This window comes from Protopterus annectens, chromosome 1.part1 (genome assembly GCF_019279795.1).
Source record: "Protopterus annectens isolate FY-2018-M chromosome 1.part1, PAN1.0, whole genome shotgun sequence".
In the NCBI taxonomy this organism is placed as follows: domain Eukaryota; kingdom Metazoa; phylum Chordata; order Ceratodontiformes; family Protopteridae; genus Protopterus; species Protopterus annectens.
Genome location: NC_056726.1, coordinates 928,517,349 through 928,534,629, shown reverse-complemented (window position 1 = coordinate 928,534,629; position 17,281 = coordinate 928,517,349).

Here is a 17,281-nt window from a genome sequence, read left to right as displayed (position 1 = left end):
TATTAATACAGTAGTCTGGAAAGGTTTCCATATGTTGCTGTCCAAGCCTTCAAGTAGTACAATAGTAAAGACAGACTGGGCCACAGGATACTAATCAATCAACAGTAAGTAATGAAGATGTATTGTCCAGCAGCCTCTGTCTGCATTCTGTACACATTCTCTAGGGGGTAAAGACCTCAGTTGACACAATGGGATGTATCTGTTACATAACAAGGCATAACTGACACAATTGCAAGTCACACTGACAAACAGAACAGTCTGTATGGCAGTAGGCAGTAGGCCTGCATTTACCCAAGGTGAATTGTATGGTAATGTACTTCCAGATACCTTAAGGCAGCTTACCCCTGATAACCCCACATGTTGTAACACTTTAGGTTAGTTATGGTGCATCCTCCCATATACTCAATAATACAGGGCCATACACCACTGTTACATACACTGGCCTCTGGTGTGCATAAGGGCACACATGTATTGCGCAGGTAAAGCCCACACATATATGGACCCACCCCACAGTATGTGTGGGGGACACAACAGCAGTGGACCGACGGCAGGAATGGCAGCATGACATACTCACAGCCCACTACATAACAACCCCTAACAGCATGTCATATGTACAAAGCCTGGTATGTAGATGGAGGACAGAGGCTGGAACACAGGCTCATATGTGGAAACTGTTGTCATACACTAAGCAAGTCACTGGTGTTACAGGATAGTCTGCAACATACCCTTAGTCAGGAATATGAAGATAGAAATAGAAATGGATGTAGCCATGTACTGATAGCACTCAACACACACACTGCAAGTGATATATCTGACAGAGGATCTGTGTAGTGGACAGACAAAACACAATAGGCACACCTCTGGCCATCAAGTGGATAGGCCTACAGTTGAGAGCTATGCAGACAAATTACATTCCAAAGTAAACTAGTATGTACACACAAACCCTGTAACACCGGTGCTATACAATGCATACAACAACAATACTCACACTCTGTCTGTAGTTCTGGAACCTCCTACAAATATGTAGCTGACCTGAGTGTGCAGGTTCTCCTGTAAGAGGTATTGCTACCTGCTGTCTGTAACACTTCTGACCACACACAAGAAGGATGTCCATCAGAGGTTCATAGGTTCATAGGTAGGTACTAGGCTATTGGCCCTAGGGCATATATAACCTAGCCAAATGGTACCCTGGCTTTTGCCACCCAAGAAAATTATTTTCCTGTGCTCCTGTCAAGCAAAGCCACAGAAGTGATCCCAGGGGTGATTTTTTTATCTCCCATCCAATCATCAAGATTTTTCTTGAAGAGTGCTAATGAGGAGTTTTGTTTGATATAGATAGGTAGTTTGTTCCAGAGTATGGAAAGTCTCTGGGACAGGAATCTATCCCACCAGCATGTTCTGTTTATTGTGGTGACAAGGTTTAGGTCGCTAGAGTGTGTAGCTCAGAGGCATTAGGATTTCTTTACGTGGAGCATGTCCAACAGCTCTGGATTTGACATAGCTTTGTATGTTAGGCAGTGATCGCATCTGAGTAGGTGATATGCTACAGATTAAAGCTGGAGTTTTTTTGAGATGGTCTGAGTAAGGCATCTGTTTGAGGCCGGTAATCCTCTTTGCGAGGTATTTCTGTGGCCTTTCCAGCTGTTGTAGATGTCTTGTGAGGTTCATAGGTTTATACTAGGCTATCAGCCCTAGGACCTATACAAGCCTAGCCATAACAATTCCCTGGATATTTCTTCTCACACTATTTACTTCCCTGGACCCCTGTCTAGCAGGGTGACTGACATGATCCCTGGGGTGAATTTCCTTTCTCCCATCCAATCGTCAAGGTTCCTTTTGAAAAGGGCCAAAGAGGCACTTTGCTTGACATGTATGGGCAATCTATTCCAGAGTCTGGGGAGTCTCTGGGTCAGGAACCTATCCCTCCAGCATGTTTTGTTTATTGTGATGGCAAGGTTTAGATCCCTGGAGCATGTTGCTCTGAGGGATTGGGATTTCTTTACGTGTAGCATGTCCAACAACTCTGGGTTTGACATGGCCTTGTATGTTAAGCAGAGATCGCCTCTGCATAGACGATATGCGACAGAGTATAGCTTGAGTTTTTTAAGGTGGTCAGCATAGGGCATCTACTTTAGACCTGTGATTCTTTTAGTGAGGTATTTCTGTGGCCTTTCCAGTTGTTGCAGATGTCTTGATAGGTACATACCAAACGGGGCGTTGTATTCTATAATGGGTCTTATGAGGGATGAGTACACTGGGACAATGACCTCCTTTTTTCTGGATGAAAAGCCCTTAGTGATGAGGTGTGCCACATAGAAGGATTTCCTGACTGTTGTGGCAATGTGGTTATCGAAGGTGAGACCACTGTCCACCTGTGTCCCTAAGTCTCTTATCACACTTTCGGTGTTTAGTGTACTGCCACCTATATGGTAACTCACGGGTACATGTTTTTTCCCAAAGGGGATAACTATACATTTCTTGGCATTGAGCTTGAGCCCATGGCTCTGGCACCAAGCATCTGTTTCTGTAAGGCCCTTTTGTAGAGTATCCACATCATTTGGGGGATTCAATAATGGCTCCCAGTTTGCAGTCATCTGCGAACTTTGTTAGCTAGAGTCCCTTAGTATTGGCCGGCATGTCAGAGAAGTAGATGCCAAACAAGAGTGGTCCCAGGACTGAATCCTGAGGTACTCCATTTGTCACTTATCTGGAGCTGGATTTGGAGTCGGCTACTTTTACAGTGCGGGTTCAATTAGTAAGCCAGCTAGCAACCCATTGGGTGACGTAGGGATTAATGCCCAGCTTAGTAAGTTTATCTATGATTCCAGAGTGGGGGATGGTGTCAAAGGCCTTGACAAGGTCTAGATAGGCTATGTGGACCACCATACCCTTGTCCATGGCTCTGGAGACTGATTAAAAAAAGTCAATCAGGATCAGGAGACAAGATCGGACCTTCACAAACCCAAACTGGGTGGGGTCCAGTATTTGAAGGTTGCCAATGTCTTTGTTTATAAGTTCCATGATAATACACTCCATGGCCTTGCAAATAAGGCTCATCAGACTGATGACTCATCCACATACATGTATACTGTTACTTGGCAACACTGGGTCTAGACCCCTACCTAGGTATGTAGTGATACTGATGTGTGTGGCTTCCATTGCACACACCACACAACGTTTAGGTGAGGTGTGTCCTAGGTTACATGTTAAATGCAGAACATCTCCAGGCATGTACAGTATGCTAATGGAGAATGTAATGGGTGTATATGGACAATACATAGTGTGACATACCTTCATATACACATTAACAGACACATACCAGGCAGACACACATCCAAGAGAACAAGGCCTATCGCTGCTAAGTAACTTGACCGTGTGTTCAATGTGTTACAGGTAGGCTGCACACAGCACATGCATAACTAGCCTGGAATGTGGTATCAGTTACATGTATGGTTGATAGTGACAGTGGTAACCATAACGTTGTACATGGGACATAAACCTGGGTGTACCTTGGTGTAATGACAGTGTACACAACACCCACATCCCCCAGTGGATATTGTACTCCCTAAAACCCATGATGACACTCTGATATACCCACCATCACACATCGGCCACAACTGCGATACAACCCATTGTTGATCTCAACAGTGGTACTACAGGGATATGCATCTAATGCACATACCACACACATAGCAGGGTGTTGCATTGTCATGCCTCACCGATGGGCAGCAACAGCACTATCTGTACTACCGTGTAGCAATGGTTATTGTAATAGGAGTATGTGGTCTCGGAATGCTGTACCCTACAGATAAACAGGCATGCACACATACATACACTTGCCAGAACACAATGGGTATCCCATGCCTATCAACCCATTTGTACAACATTGTTGTGATGGTACTGCAAGGCTCATGTAGCCAGTATGGAGAGGAGCTTAACAGGGTACATGTAATGTCCCATACAGGAGCAGCTGCAACTGGCTATGGAAATGGGTGTTTTGTTGGTTGTGAAGGCCCTCATGAAATACTCACGTACAGGTGCACTAACACATAGACACTGCTATAATCAGTCATGCATACATACACATGTGTCAGTACTGGGGTACTTCTCTGCAGGTGGTCATAGCTGTGTACCTAGCTATTGCCCAAGGAGTGATGGGTTGTGTAGGGGTTGTGTGTACAGTGGTATCCTGCCACCTGCCATGAGTCAGCAGGCAAGCTATCGACAGACACTACTGTGGTGACCCTCAGGGTGGAAGTGACATGCATCAACCATTCTGCCAGGTGCCTCCTGCACATGGCCACTGAGGTGATCAAGTTGACATGCATGCAACATGCATTACAACACATGGTTAGTGTCTATGATGGAGACCTGTACCCAAGCATGTTCAGTTGACTGTTGTAGTATAGTGGAGGAACCCATGGCATGTGGTGCATACAGGGTGTTATCGCCAATATGTGCCAGTTCTTAAACAGCTGGGTAGACATGTCAGTGTCCATCAAACTTAGCATGCCCGTACATATCCCAGCGGCATACCTGCCATCTGAACATCTGTACAGGGATTGACAGTCATCTACTTGGCAAGTAGCTGTGCCGTAGGATGAATGTGTTGACAGATAGATGTTTGACAACAATATGTATGCCATAACTACATGACAGGAGCCCTCACTATCATGTGCTGTACAGATGGTAGTCTACAGTTACATTCCACATGTCAGATCATTATCCAGTTGGGGGTTATATACTGTGACACAGCTCACACACCAGTGATACAACAGGGAGGCCTCAAAGTCCAGCTATGCCTGCAGGTATGCCTATTGTCAGTACTACAGTTAGCACTCTATTCTTGCATGGGTAGGCACTGTCAACAGTAGTACCACCATCATACACTACATGCCAGTGTGACACCACGTACCCTTGGCTACTACTCCTCTATGTAACAAAGTCACATGGATAACAGTGCTGTACAGGCCTCATATACATCTGTGTCCCAGACATGAAACTCACACCCCTTGCTACTGTAATGACAGCACATAGGTGCATGTATTGTACATGGCATTACATACACTTATTACAGATGTCATTACCCTACTATGTTATCAGACTGGGTGGTGTGAACTGGTTACCAGGGCTAAGCCATGCTTAGCAGGTATCAACATTGCTCCACTAAAACAGCTATGCTGATTTGCACACTGGTAAGCAAAGCATACACTGTGTAAGCACCAGCTCATTTACCCGTAGCTTAGCACCACTTAGCTTTGCTCTAACCCATGCAAACACACCTAAAGCTGCTCAGAACTGCCTTAACTACTCTGTATCTGACAGTCCTTGTTCTGCTCAGCAATAAAATGAACAGCCCTTGCATGTTTTAAACCCAGGACCCTGTACACTACGCCACAACACTTAGCCACTATGCCATGACCACTGTGAAGACAACTGTTGTTTTTCCAATACATCTGTCAATACACATATTGATTAGTATTGTGCAATTGCCTTTGCTACCACAATTGTGTAGTACTTGTTAATATGACTGTTGCATCACATATGTTGCTTTAACATAATGTACACATAGCAGATACATATGGTGAGATACATCTGGGAGAGTATACACAACTGTGAGGTTTACATATGACAGGAATATGGATATACATATATATATATAAAATAGGTTCATATATGTCTACATATACATACACATGTCTATTCATGCATATGTTTGTATACACATCTGTATCTTGCAACATATAAATGACCATGTGTACATCTCTTCGTATGTACATGTATATATATATATATATATATATATATATATATATTTATATATATATGTGTGTATATAGATATATGTATATATAGCTATATATGTATGCACATCCTATGTGTAGAGATATGCCTATTTATGTAGATATATATGTGCATACATATCTATTCTGATATACCTATTACTGTCAATATATATGTATGTAGATGTCCATACGTATATGTGCATATGTATCTCTATCTGTATATGTGTAGACATATATTGCTGTGTATATGTATATATCTGAGTGTTTATATGTATATATATATATATATATATATATATATATATATATATATATATATATATATATATACATATATACATATCCATATATACATATCCATCTATGTATGTCAATATGTATATGTATATACCTATATAGATATATGGATAATTATATATACATATATGTCCACCATATGTCCTTAACATGGAGTGGACCCCTACCTCAGCCCTAATAGTCCCAACCTCTTAGTGCAAGGGGGTGTCAGGTATGTAGTGCAGGTATATATGTAGACTATTGCTATTGTGATGGGGGTTGTCTTCACAAACATGTTGTGTGTGGGATATCACATCTGCTTTTAACATGTGCACTATTGGCTGTTGACAGACATCCTAAGGGCATTATAGTACAGTACCACTGCTATCACAATAATGATCCTGTGGACTACAGCAGAGATAAGTGTGGACAGTCTGACACACTCTGGTCAGTCCAGAGGTATGCACAGAACCTCTTAGTGCAAGACATGTAGACCAAGCCTGACAATGTGGATGTTAACAACCATGTAGATGGGTATAACACATAAATACTGGTATACATTTGCCCCATAGGTTATGCATTCACACACCCGTCTGTCCTGACACATAATGACTGCTGGTACAGAGGTGCCATGACCACATACTACCCACTAGTTAGTGACATACATCTGTACAGCATCCCACTGCTTTGTCTGACATACATGACTGTTATTGTGGCCTGGCAGCAGTACATCTGGTAAGTATATGGACATAACATCTCATTGGGTAAGTACACTAAGCTGTTAGGCATTTAACAAACCACTGTGCAGGCTACAGACAGATTGCCACAATACTGGACTACATTTCTTATGGGGAATACACATGTACCTGTGTATATAGCAGGCTCTACATGCATGTCACAGCACAGAGTAACAGACACCTGTGTGAAAGTGCATAACCACAACCAATGTGAACACAGCTACAGCCACATATGGTAGCTAGCGTGATATTAAAGTATATGGACTATTTGACCAGCACCATCCTCATATGTGCCACTCACACACTAACCCTTCATATACAGGGCCACTACACAGTGTGGACCAATGCCTGTCTGTGGTATGCAACATGTGTGTGTTTGGCCCTACAAACATGTAAGCTGAAAGGGTAACATACAGTGGAGCAGCATGTAACATCAGATAGAACAGGACCAAGAGCAATGACATCTACCACAGTCTGTACACAGGCCAAGATACATATTCACAATACACACACTCTGTTGACAATCACCATAAATACACAGACCTCAGTACTGTACACACAACCACAATATGCCCAGGTTATGTCCTCAAAGGGAACCCCTACTATACATAACATGTGTCACAGTCTGATATCCCACTGGCTTGTTATCAGATATGTCAATAAATTATGGTGTACAAGACATATGCACCTCTTGCTGCATGACATATGTACACAGGTTGACAGAGTTGTGGCTGGAGGCACAAACACAGGGCCAGTATTGACATGTTGCTGTGATAACCTCATACATTTACTGTTGTTACAGGGTTTGTTGCATCATATGTCCTATGAGGGATATGAGGTCAGTAACTCTCATGTCTGTCACCATGAACTGTCTGCAGTTCTCACATTATGCTTCTACAGTTCACAGATAGGTGCTCTGTGAAACAAAAGGCACCACACACTGCCCAGTCTGCACATGACCTTACCAATGGGGATTTCCTCAGAAACAGCACTATCATGACAGGTATTAAAACATCTAGAAAAGCCATATCCACACACACCCTGTTAAACCAACATTGCTCCAAATGCAGAATAGCAACACCTACATTCTGTAGTCATGTCAGGCACATCCCCCTCCTGTGTGTTGGCCTGTTTCCACAGTGTATGTTGTTAGGGATAAATCACCAATCCATATGTGATGCTGTTTGCCAAATAACAGATCTAGGTACTGCTCACAGTGAATGAAAAGGCCCAACACCAACATGATGTTCCTAGATATTGAAGTGTGTTTCCATGCAATTGGCTATGGGAATGTTACCACAGCTGTTCACATGCAATCAGCTAGAGGAGGGCTGCAACTCATGCAGAGGCCTTCAGCTGATCATGAGCATCACTTACAAAACACATGCTGCTGCTGCCTAAGCAAACCAGGTGTAAGTCTCCACATCCAACAGACAGGCAGTGAGAGAGGTAGACAGAGGCAAAGATAAGTCAGGGAGGAGTAGGAGAGTAAAACTTAAGTACGTTTGTGTCACACACCTACCAGTACAGGGTATCAAACCCCTAATTGACTATGTATTTTTATCACATGTCTATGCAGTTATTGGAAGCTCCACATAAGTTACATGTTGAGGAGCTCTTGACAAACTGATGAACAGCAACCAAAGTTGAGAAAAAAAGTGGCCACACAGTCGGATCGTATTTTTTAAATTTTGATTTTTTCTATTAAGACCTTAAGTTCCCCCTCATAATGTCCCAACAAGATCCGCATCATAGAAATGCCCGTATCATTATACAATTTAGTCAATTTCAAACATAATTCATCTCCAGGACTGACGCAATTAGGGTATTTTGCTGTCCTGAGACCTTTTGGTACCAAATTGCGGGAAACACATTCAGTCAAATACTGTGTCTCCAGGCTTAAAGTTGCATGCCTGGAAACCATTCGTTCAAGATCGAAAATCATTTTTTTACAGTTTTGGACTGAATTACTGTTACTTACTGGTTGAATGTTGGTGAGGCTTCGGATATCCGAAAATGGATTCACCTGCGATTTTGTAACGAAACCCCAAACATTACCAGCGTGTTCTAATTTATCCAAAGTTTCATTGGTATCACCGTCAGTATTCAAGATATTACTTCCATTTGAATTGTTATTCGATATAGCACCCGTATCCAAACAAGTGCTCTCTTTAGTATTCGAGACTTCCCCGGTCCTCTCGTTACCAACTGTAACTGTTTTCCGGTTTAAACACTTGAGAACTATCTCCGTGATAGTTTGAATTAAATCCTCAGGCTCCTTGTGCTGGTTCAGCTCTTCAGCTCCAACCGCTCTTTCAACGCCTGGCGTCGGATGAATGGATACGTTCAGTAACGAATCCTGGGAGGAAACCTCTGTAGCCATCCCTCAGTCTCCACTCGGTCACTCGAAAACCTGATGTAAAACGAAAAAACTTCGGCAACCCGAATGAAACTGTTGACAAACTGATGAACAGCAACCAAAGTTGAGAAAAAAAGTGGCCACACAGTCGGATCGTATTTTTTAAATTTTGATTTTTTCTATTAAGACCTTAAGTTCCCCCTCATAATGTCCCAACAAGATCCGCATCATAGAAATGCCCGTATCATTATACAATTTAGTCAATTTCAAACATAATTCATCTCCAGGACTGACGCAATTAGGGTATTTTGCTGTCCATTCATCCGACGCCAGAGAGCACTTGTTTGGATACGGGTGCTATATCGAATAACAATTCAAATGGAAGCAACTTTAAGCCTGGAGACACAGTATTTGACTGAATGTGTTTCCCGCAATTTGGTACCAAAAGGTCTCAGGACAGCAAAATACCCTAATTGCGTCAGTCCTTGAGATGAATTATGTTTGAAATTGACTAAATTGTATAATGATACGGGCATTTCTATGATGCGGATCTTGTTGGGACATTATGAGGGGGAACTTAAGGTCTTAATAGAAAAAAATCAAAATTTAAAAAATACGATCCGACTGTGTGGCCACTTTTTTTCTCAACTTTGGTTGCTGTTCATCAGTTTGTCAACAGTTTCATTCGGGTTGCCGAAGTTTTTTCGTTTTACATCATGTTGAGGAGCTCTCCAAACATATATGTGATGGTGAGTGACATCTGCAACAGTCATATGGTAGCTATACGGTAGGTGTAGTGCACATGCCTGTCCACATGAAGAGGTGTCAGTGTCAACCCAGCCACACTCTCTCAGGGACCCACACACATCAGAATACAACTCCTCACTGGTTAGTTTGCCACAATACAGTACTGTGCAGGTATCACATCCACCACAGGGGTTATCCAGAGGTTATATGGGCAAAGGGTATGTGGAGGTGTCTGACATCAGACAGCATGCTTCAGTATGCCAGTGGACATTGTAGTGAGTGTGAATGTGGTCATAAGCATCATACAGCACACACACAGACACAGGGTGCCAGTACTGACATGCATCACGTACAAAACACATACTGCTGCCTAAGCAAAGCAGGTGTAAGTCTCCATGGGTGTGTATATTGGTTGACTGTGCCAGACAGCTATACAAGGCTATGGGTTATACCTTGGCATCAGGCCACATGACAATGGTCTGCGGTGTGGCTCAGTGGTGTAGTGTCTAGACTGGCCCACAGAGGTGGGTATTGTATTCACCATCCAGTCACCTGGGTAACTATTGTGTGTGGCTATTGCTGTGCATTGCTTGCCATGTATGTGTTTTTTGTCCATGACATGGACGGTGTCTGGGATGTGCACATGTCCCACATGCATGTACAGTGACATGTGGAACTGCACTTGGGGTGTCTGGCCCATCTTGTGTACACATATTATCATTAGATGTGCCAGTCCTGGCCTCATGTGGTGGGAACTGGTAATGGACAGCAGGTGGACCCTGCACCTACATTGATAGCATGATACAGGTATTCCCTGGTGTCAGTGGCATCTGTCCATACAGGGCATGTGTTTAAGGCATGGTATGCCCTTTGTGGGTCACATTTGATGGCACCACAGCTGTTTCAGGTGTCCAGTGGGGAACATAGTGAAGGTGCACTGTCTGCATGTACATACCTGTTAGACTGATGGAGAGGGTGCCATGCCCTCTGTAGTCCACTGCAATCACACCATGGTTACTATCTGTGGGCAATATGCAGGGTACTACCAACATAGCGGTTGTTGCCTAGGAAAGTGTGTTTGTGTATGAGACATGGTTTGAGAGTATTCTCTGGGTAATACAAGGGCTGCTAACTTTGTTCATCAGGCCTTAATGTCACATGTAGGGGTATGGATTGGCACCCCAGCCTCTCAGCTATTTCACATCTGTTATCACTGTAAGGTGGACATTGTGACATATACTAGGACCACCATATAAGAAATTTGCAAAACCCGCTCCACAATGTGTCCAGTTGTTACATACTCACAGCCACCTCCACACGGGATACAGATGAAAAATACAGAAACATACACACACACACACACACACACACACACACACACACACACACACACACACACACACACACACACACACACGCACACACACCATGTCTGGGATTAGAACTCCTACCTAACTAGTTTATTACACTGCAGCAGTACGCAGTTATAGGATGCACCATGGATATTACTAGAGTACTCCTTCTCCAAAGGTGTATTTCACAGTGAATGACATCAGCAGGCTTGCCAAAGTAGGGTATGTGAATTGTAGTGAGTTTGACTAGCCTAAAAAGCATTGCTCCCTACAGAGGCATAGAAACACACACACAAACATCCACACTCACCATGGGTGGGAATAGAATGCCTACCAGAGTACTATATAACACTACAGCATTACGCTGTCATAGGCCACGCCATGTAGACTACTGGGTTACACTTTTCACAAAGGTGTATTTCACAGTGAATTACATCAGCAGCCTTGCCAAAGTAGGGCATGTGATCTGTAGTGAGTGTGACTAGCCTAAAATGCGTTGCTCCCTACACACACACACACACACACACACACACACACACACACACACACACACACACACACACACACACAAACATCCACACTTGCCATGTGTGACACTTGAACCTCTAACACAGCTCTATATCACACTACAGCATTACACTGTTATAGGACACGCCACAGAGATTACTGGGCTACACCTTTCCCAAAGGTGTATTTCACAGTGAATGACATCAGCAGCCTTGTCAAAGTAGGGCATTTGATCTGTAGTGGGTGTGACTAGCCTAAAATGCATTGCTCCTTACACAAACAAAGAAGCACACACACAAACATCCACACTTGCCATGTGTGAGACTTGAACCCCTACCAGAGTTCTATATCACACTACAGCATTACACTGTTATAGGATGTGCACCAGAGTTTACTGAGCTACACCTTTCCTAAAGGTGTATTCCACAGTGAATGACATCAGCAGCCATGCCAAAGTAGGGCATTTGAATTGCAGTGAGTGTGTCTACCCTAGAAAAGCATTGATCCCTACACAGACAGAGACACACAAACACACACAGTTGCCATGTCTGGGATTAGAACTCCTACCTAACTAGTGTATAATACTACAGCATTACGCACCACAGGGATTACTGGGCTGCACCTTTTCCAAATGTGTATTTCCCAGTGAGTGACATCAGCAGCCTTGCCATAGTAGGGCATTTGAATTGTAGTGAGAGTGACTAGCCTAAAATGCATTGTTCCCTATACAGAGACACACACAGTTGTCATGTCTGGGATTAGAACTCCTACCTAACTAGTTTATTACACTACAGCAGTATGCAGTTATAGGACATGCCATGGAAATCACTGGGCTACACCTTTCCCAAAGGTGTATTTCACAGTGAATGACATCAGCAGCCTTGTCAAAGTAGGGCATTTGAATTGTAGTGAGCATGACTAGCCTAAAAAGCATTGTATCCTACACAGACAAGGACACACACACACACACACACACACACACACACACACACACACACACACACACACACACACACACACACACACACACTCACATAGTTGCCATGTTTAGGATTAGAACTCCTACCTAACTAGCTTATCACACTACAGCAGTACACAGTTACGGGATGCACCATGGAGACTACTAGGCTACATATTTCCCAAAGGTGTATTTCACACTGAATGACATCAGCAGCCTTGTCAAAGTAGGGCATTTGAATTGTAGTGAGCATGACTAGCCTAAAAAGCATTGTATCCTACACAGACAAGGACACACACACACACACACACACACACACACACACACACACACACACACACACACACACACACACACTCACATAGTTGCCATGTTTAGGATTAGAACTCCTACCTAACTAGCTTATCACACTACAGCAGTACACAGTTACGGGATGCACCATGGAGACTACTAGGCTACATATTTCCCAAAGGTGTATTTCACACTGAATGACATCAGCAGTCTTGCCAATATAGGGCATTTGAATTGTAGTGAGTGTGACTAGCTTAAAAAGCATTGTTCTCTACACAGAGACCCACACACATAGTTGCCATTTCTGGTGGTAGAACTCCTACCTAACTAGTTTATCACACTACAGCATTGTGCAGTTATAGGACACACCAGGGATATTACTGGGCTACATCTATCCCAAAGGTGTATTTCACAGTGAATGACATCAGCAGCCTTGTCAAAGTAGGGCATTTGAATTGTAGTGAGCGTGACTAGGCTAAAAAGGCATTGCTCCCTACACAGACAGAGACACACAAACACAGTTGCCTTGTCTGATATTAGAACTTTTACCTAACTAGTTTATCTCACTACAGCAGTATGCAGTTATGGGATGTGCCACAGAGATTACTGGGCTACATCTTTCCCAAAGGTGCATTTCACAGTGAATGATATTAGCAGCCTTGCCAAAGTAGAGCATTTGAATTGTAGTGCGCATGACTAGCCTAAAAAGCATTACTCCCTACACAGGCAGAGACACACAAACACAGTTGCCATGTCTGCGATTAGAACTCTTACCTAACTAGTTTATCACACTACAGCAGTATACAGTTATAGGACACACCACAGAGATTACTAGGCTACATCATTCCCAAAGGTGTATTTCACAGTGAATGATATCAGCAGCCTTGTCAAAGTAGGGCATTTGAATTGTAATGAGTGTGACTAGCCTAAAAAGCATTGCTCCCTTCACAGATAGAGACAAACATACGCACACAGTTGCTATGCCTGCAATTAGAACTTGTTATGTCTGGGATTAGAACTAGTACATAACTACTTTATATTACTACAGCATTACACAGTTTTAGGACACACCACAGAGATTACAGGACTACTCCATTCCCAAAGGTGTATTTCAAAGTGGATGACATCAGCAGGCTTGTCATAGTAGAGCTATAGAGAGGGCAGTGTGTGTGCATGGATCATAACCCATTTATCTAGAGGTTGACATGCCACATGTGGGTGCACACAGGGTTATATTACACAGGTACATGTATGCAGCTGCTAGGTGCCTACTGCCTTGTACAGCCATGTTGCACAGCTAGCACTTGCACCACATAGTTTGTAATGCTGACAGATACCAGTGGCTAATGTCTACAATGAGTGACATTTGCACATCATGTGGTTGTAGCCGTTTGGCTGTGTGTTGGATGGGACAGGCCTCATGATGGATGGCTCTTTGTCACAGTCACTCTCTTCCACACATCTATTTATGTCCACTTTTGGCTTATTATAGTGTGTTGTTCTTGGATATATGTCTGTATTCCTATCCACTGTGTGTACAAAGCATGACTGGTGCATACTGAGGAGTGTATACATTAACATATGCAACTGTCAGTTATGTATGGTCCACTGTTGTTTGCAGACACAGGCTTCATTTGTTTATGTGTGTGAGCATGCCCAGTATGACCGTTCAGTATGTTGTTGTCTGACATTGCCTTCATTTCTCTAAGTGTGTGAGCATGCCCAGTATGCCCTTCTGTATTGAATGTGTGGATCCATTCCAGGTATTTTGTACTCCAGTGCAGACCTTTGTGTTGTACACTTACAGGTAGCAAACTGTTTCTGTAGGGTATCCATAGATCATTTGGCAATATGGGGACAAACTGCGCAGGGGATAGTGAGTACTGTAGGTGATTGTGTCTGCGCTGCTTCTGCTACATAGTACTGGTGTTAGCAGAGATATTCAGACATGTGTACTGTTATACACTTTGATGTTTTATGTCCTCATGTACTGTCATGTGGATATTTTTGCTCACAGTGATGTCCTGGGTGACAAGAGTGGCTGCAGCTGTGTCTGGTATTGTGGGCAGACTCCTACATATTCATGGTAAGTTATGCCATTCTGGAGGGGGAGCTGCAGACACTTGCTGCTGGGTCTGTGTATCCAGTTCAGTACCTTGGTACAGTGCTGGCAGAGGATCCCATACTTGTACATTCATTGACATGATAGTATGGCATTATCTTGCTGTGGCAGTACCTCACAGCTGTACAGATTCACACAGGTTACCCAAAGGCAGGGGCCATGAGTCAGGACATTACCCCTATTGGTATATGGGCAGGTATGTAGCCACCCATTTATGTGTTTGCAGCCAGGGATAGTGTGTGCACACAGCTGTGTGTCGGACCTTGCACATTCCATGCTGCCCATGCTCCCACCCCCTCTATTATTGTATCTTCTTCCATACATTATACATATATTCTCTGAAACTTTCCCTAAGGTTATCACCTCATCACAGCTGTGTTTTGGTGTTGGTCCACAGTTCATGCAGTGGGACATGGTGGACATGTTACTGTGGTTTGTCTACATGGCCTTGCATATGGCTTATGTGGAGTGTGTTATGTTGTTATTTGGGTGTCCATGACATAACATGTATTGTCAGTACATGTCAGACACCAGCCTTTGGCAGAGGCCTGTAGGCCATTTGGTGGTGATGTGGGCCAGCTGTGGCAGGCTGTTGTATTCGATCAGTCTTACAGTCTCAGACTGCCATACAGTATATTCCCTTGGGGTGACAGGATAGGTGTGCTAGGTGTTCATGCCAAAACTTTCTATCAGTCTTGATCAGTTGGTGTGGATGCTGGCAGGGTACTACCTACAGCTAGGGACACACCTACATGGGACACCTGCACTACATGCTGCATTCTTTCTCTATTGCCATATACAGGTGGGGTCATATTGTACCCATTCCCAACAGCAGAGATAAGACCATAGAGGTACCTGTGGGCAGAGTTTGGGTGAGCTGGGTGCATGTGTGCTATGGACACTGCTTGCATCTGATGCACAAATATGCATGAGGCATTCCAGTTATGCTGGCATGTGCAGGTACATCAGCTGTTTCCCAATACATCAGTCCTACCACCTTTATGATCTGCAAGTGTTTGGGCAGATGACACCAGTATCCCCTACTTCAGGACAAGATAATGTGATGCATACCTGTATGTACAATTCCAAGGTTGTGCCCATTTCACAGTTGCACATTATATACTGTATGTCTGGGGTACTTTCCCCTGTGTACTGCTTGTATATCTAGCCCAAAAGCCATGCCATGTCAATCTTTCAGATGGTGACACCTATTACCACCATACATTTACAATGGCTTACTGCTAGCATGTGTTATACTGTTGGGAATTGTCTTTGGCACTGCAGTTGTGAGGACTTGGTCCTGTCATCAGCAGTAGTGGGCAACGGCCACCAGATTATACCTCAACATGCATACATACTGACCACTCACACAATATGAAACACACACCAACCTAACACACACATACCTGCATATTGTGCAAATGCTACAATCTAGCCTGCTACCTTGGCCACCTCTGGGCATCTGTGCTCCACTGGTATTATACCTCCATATACATGTTACTACATTTCTACATAGGATTGGGGGGGCACACCTGACTGTTACTACATGTCTACATAGGATATGGGGGGTCACACCCGACTGTTTCTACATTGCTACACTGGATTGGGGGGCACACCTGACTTTTACCACATTTCTACATAGGATTTGGGGGACACACCTGACTGTTACAAAATGTGTACATCAGATTGGGGGGGGGGCGCACCAGACCAGTACTACATTTCTACAAGGGATTGGGGGCACACCTAACTGTTACTACTGTCTATATAGGATATGGGGGGGCACACCTGACTGTTTCTACATTGCTACACAGGATTGAGGGGGCACACCTGACACTTGTACACATTTGCTATGACTGTATTGGTATATCAGGTACTCCATTTCATTTTGTTTTCTAACCTATCATGCTGACTAGTGGCATGTCAGTGTACTACAGGTCTTACGTTTCATTAACCTACATATTAGTTTCTGACTTCCTACCCATCAGAACTAACATCCCACTGCCTGACCCAATGTAGTCTGTCTGTGTAGGCCTGGGGGGAGGTTACCCTTAGGCCTCATTCAGTGGCCTTAGCACAGCCTTTGTTTGTGTTTGTCTATGCCTGTCCTGCTGGCTGTGACTGTTGTTGGGTATGTGAACCTCCCTTA